Consider the following 5,000-nt stretch of genomic DNA (forward strand, 5'->3'; position numbering starts at 1 on the left):
TTCATATCAGTGAGTTGTATTGGCTGTGGTGTAGGAATGTTGCCTGACAGAATGAGGAGAAAAAGGTTTGAACTGAAAGGAAGGCAAGAACGAAAAGGAGATTATCTGGCTATTGTTTTCTTTCTTTTTATGTCTCTGAGAGGGAAAGAGAAAGAATGGAAAGGGAGGAGGAGGAGAATGTGGGGGGAGAGGAGTAAGAGTCGTCGTGGGAGTCTACATTTCTAGGGATATTTCTTTTTTATAATAATAATAATAATAATAATAATAATTGATGGTTTATTGATCAAGAAAGCTTTACAAAGTCATTTATAAAACGTCATGTCTTGATTTACAACAAGTGCGTATCTATTTAGGTAGCTACATGAAAGGTAAAATAAGCTCAAGAAGCTGCTAAAATAAATATAAAACATGTACATAGGTATTTACAAGGCATTGAGTTTAGAGACAATATATGGTATTGGAGAGTTCTGGTATCTTGAGGTCCTACACCTTACTGACTGCAAGAGTTGACTACCTCTCCTTGTTTCCCTACCATGGACATCATGCAAGGTCTGTGGCAACATATTTCTGAGCTCGGGTGAGTTGAGCAGTCCCCGTCCAAAATTTATTGTTGCTGCTTCTCGTCGCTTGTGTAATGATTCTGTACCAAGTAATTGCAATGCATGGTTGTAGTTCAGATAGGCCTCACCCAATATGATTCTAAAGCAACGCTTTTGAAGTTTTCAAGTGAATTATGCTGTGCACGCGTGAGACCTGGGTGCCATACAGGTGCAGCATATTCTAGGACAGTTCTTATGTACCATGTGTATAGTATGAACATTACATTTGGACTAAAAGAAAATTGTCTTGCTCGATATAGGATAAAAAGGAGACTGCTAGCTCTACTGACAATGTGAGTGATATGATCGTTCCAAGTAAGATCTGAATTAATGTGAACCCCAAGTAGCTTGCAAGAGTGTACTATCGGGAGTTCGTATCCATTTAATTTAAGTAGTGGGAAGACGATGGGTCTTTTGGGTGGGCACACAATCATTACTTCACATTTAAGGGGGTTTGGGCACATCTTAATAACTTCACAATCCCGGGCTAATTTATCCAAGGTATTTTGCATTGTGAAAGTTACTGTATTTTCTACATCTACTATTTCCATTATAGTATTTCCATTTTCCATTTCCATTTTCCATTTTTTTTAGTGTTCACAGGTGCAGACCTCTAAGATCATATAGTGAAGACCATCTCAGCCCATCTCAGCTCTTTTTTTTCTCCTCCTACCTTCGCTCCATGAGGAATTTCTCTTCCTCCTTATCTCCCTCCCCACTCATCTCTCTTTATTCGTGTCGGAAATCATGTAATTTCACAACTGCACGTGTCTTCCGCAGAGATCCACCCTTTGTCCCATTTGATTCGCTATACATGTTAATCATCTCTCAACGCACGAAAATGACTCTCATCTGGAGGTACATGCAGGTGGCACTCAGTTCATGCATTCCGACAACACCGACGATTGACCAAACCTTGTCCGAAGAACTGCAGAAACTTTTGGCAATTGAAAAAGGAAAAACAAAACAAAAAAAAACATTAAGTATGATCTTGCCAGAGTTAACATTTTATCAGCTTGTTGTAACACTAACTGTTTTAACAACGCTGTCATATCACTTGTCAATTACACTCTGAATTACAATTATGTTTTATATACTACATAAATTATACTATAAGAGAAGTTCTATTGTCATTATCCCTTACACTGCCATACACATCTATTGCTGTGCCGGTGGTGTAAAGGTTAATGATAAATTCTAATAATAAAGTCTAGTTTCTCTCTCTCTCTCTCTCTCTCTCTCTCTCTCTCTCTCTCTCTCTCTCTCTCTCTCTCTCTCTCTCTCTCTCTCTCTCTCTCTCTCTCCGTGCTTCCCTTGCCGAAGCACCACCTCCACCTCCTCTGCTATACATCATTAGTCTTCTTCCATAAAAGGTTTTCTCCAGGGAGCTTTTTGCTAAACGCTCACAGCCTTAGATTACTTACCTACCACTCCCTCCCAGCCCCCCCTCCTTCCTTTCCTTTCTCTGTCTTTTTCCCTCTCCACCACCTCCCTCCCTCCTCTTCCTTCCTTTCTCTGTCTCTGCCTCTCTACCACCCCCCATCTCATCTCCTCCTCTTCCTCCTCCTCTGCCATCTTTCGCCCTCTTTTCCTCTCCCTCTTGAGTTCTTTCAAGGGTCTTCCTCCTCTATTCTCTCCCTCCTCCTCCTCCTCCTCCTCCAGTTTCTGCCTCTCAGTTACTCATTTTTTGGCACCGTTTTCCATTTTCTTCACGCTGGATTTCTCGTGTTTCATATCTCCCCTGTTGTAGTTTTTCTTTCTTTATTTAATTCCTCTTCCATTCCAAATCAACGGAAGGTCTGTAGTCAAAGGTTTTCGTTTTCTCTCTCTTTTTTTTTTTTTATATATATACATTTTATCATTGCTCGTCTCTCTCTTTCTATCTGCGTTTGTCTGTCTCTATGTCCTGAGATTCGGTTCAACTTACACGATTTTTGCTTCAGTAATTTTCAATGCGTGTTTTTCCTTTTTGCTCTGGCGTATTTTTTTTTCGCATTCCTACTCTCCTCTGAATCATTAACTCTCTCTCTCTCTCTCTCTCTCTCTCTCTCTCTCTCTCTCTCTCTCTCTCTCTCTCTCTCTCTCTCTCTCTCTCTCTCATTTTTGCTCATTTACACCTATTTTTCTCCGCTCTCTTCTCTCCTTCACTCGTCCTACTCATCTTTTCAGCTTTCAACCCTTTCACTCCTTCCTCCTTCCTGAAATTTCACTAACCCTTTGATTGACACAGGGGACGTGCTGGCCAGGGCGGGGCGGGGCTTTGGGGGGTCTGTAAGGCTGTAAGGAACGTCTAGCGCGGGGTTCTGGGGTCTCGCTGCTACTGGGGAAGGAAGGGCTGGTCACGTCCCCGCCCAGCCGCCTGAAGCTTGACAGGGGAGAATAAAAAGGGACCTGATGTGGATTTCGAGGGAAAAAGAAAACCTGACGAGTGAAGGAGATTGAAAAAAAAAAATATCGACTTAATGCCAAGAAAGAAGACAAGGGTTGGAGGAGGAGGAGGAGGAGGAGGAGGAGGAGGAGGAGGAGGAGGAGGATGGGGTTAAGAAAGAGATGATGATGTGGGTGTGGTGATGATGGAAAGGATGAAGAAATGGAAGGAGACGACTTCGTGGTGTGAAGGAAGAAGAGGAGGAGGAAGGTATATCAGAGTAAGCTAACCGTGAGAAAATTGTAAAAAAATTGAAGAAATAAAGGAGAGAGAGAGAGAGAGAGAGAGAGAGAGAGAGAGAGAGAGAGAGAGAGAGAGAGAGAGAGAGAGAGAGAGAGAGAGAGAGAGAGCGCAAAAGAAAAAAAAATTGCGGGAAGAAGTTAGTCTCTTCCTTTTCTGCATGAGACGTGACGAGACAGGAGTGACTGGCGCTGGTCTGGAGTGGGTGAGAGGAAGGGAGGGAGGAGGAGGAGGAGGGAGGGAGAGAGGGAAGGAAGAGAGGGAAGGAAGAGGGAGGGAGAGAGGGAGGGAAGAGGGAGAGAGGGAAGAGGGGGGGGAAGGGAGGGATGCCTGCGATGTGACCTTGTTACTCCCATTGTGGCCCTCCGGCACGTCCCAGCCCTGAGAGCCCTTGCTAATTGTTGTGCGCTCTCTCTCTCTCTCTCTCTCTCTCTCTCTCTCTCTCTCTCTCTCTCTCTCTCTCTCTCTCTCTCTCTCTCTCTCACCTCTTGAATAACAGAATATCTATCACACCGTTACCGAGGAAGGAATATGAAATTTGAGACCCAAAAACCAAAAGCTAAATCGGTCTACAAAAAAAAAAAAAGTCCCATTATGATTCAGTTAGGAGAGTGTCACCTTACCTATCTGGGCTGCAGACTGGCCAAGGGCTGCAAAATGTGATATAAATAAGCAAATGTCACGGCATAGAACAAGAAAACCGTGCGGGAGTTTCCAGGGGGCGCAAGTTCAATTTAGTTTCCTGGAGATCCCTTGACACTGGAGAAGTTTACAGTGTAGGAAGGTGGAAACACGAGCGGTATTGTGTTCTAGGGCTGAGCTGTCCGGCAGTGGAAGGGAGGGCGCGAGGACGAGGCTACAGTCATCTCTCGCGTGAGGAAGATGGACTGAAAGGGAATGACAGCCGGACTTGGATATCTGAGTGACGGGATGGAAGGCATGTTTTCTTCAGGACCATAGCTACATCCTTCACACACACACACACACACACACACGTACAAACGTTACGCAGACTGCAGAGTGACTATATTTAAAGTGTCAAAACATGATGGTCGTATTCTGCCTTCTTGCTGCACGTTCCGGTGGTGGCGTGGAAGAATGGAGACAAGGCGACACGGAGACAAAGTACCGATCTCGTATTTAATTTTCTAGCGCTCACTGGCCAATGGTTCTCTTTCAGCTGTTAGGAGAATGTGCGTGCCTGACGTAGGAGTGGTCAGTTTCGGTGGAGAACAAGTATCGCGGCTAAGAGAGAGAGAGAGAGAGAGAGAGAGAGAGAGAGAGAGAGAGAGAGAGAGAGAGAGAGAGAGAGAGAGTGTGTGTGTGTGTGTGTGTTTGGAAAGCTTTTTTAAAAAGAACTGAGTTTGTTAACATGTTGGTCTTCTACATAATAATTTTAATTTTAGCCTTCCAGCTCTGCAGTTGGAATAGAAGGTAAACAAAGCAAACAATGGTATAATTTTAGATTTTCATCATCATGCTCTATAACACTGGGAAAGTGATTTTTGCATACCTTAATGGATTGTAAGAAACTACATTTTCCGATTTTGTGGGAAATCCATAGTTTTCGAAGCAGACACGGGCACTTCCACAAAAAATTCCCTAGACCCAATCATACACGATAGGTTTAGATTAGACTGGGACCCCTAACGGGAGTCCATGGGGGCTTAACCCTCTGGCTAGGTTAGGTTAAGTTAGGTTGCTTTCCCGGGGGTGGAGGGGGGAGGAGCGAG

General features: G+C 44.0%; 1 long non-coding RNA gene across 2 annotated transcripts in view; it reads right to left on the reverse strand.

Moving 5' to 3' along the window:
- LOC135104178 (uncharacterized) overlaps positions 1-5,000 on the reverse strand; it is a 181,830-nt gene that overhangs the window by 176,120 nt on the left and 710 nt on the right. The window lies entirely within an intron of this gene.

This window comes from Scylla paramamosain, chromosome 10, assembly GCF_035594125.1.
Source record: "Scylla paramamosain isolate STU-SP2022 chromosome 10, ASM3559412v1, whole genome shotgun sequence".
NCBI classification, from domain to species: Eukaryota; Metazoa; Arthropoda; class Malacostraca; order Decapoda; family Portunidae; genus Scylla; species Scylla paramamosain.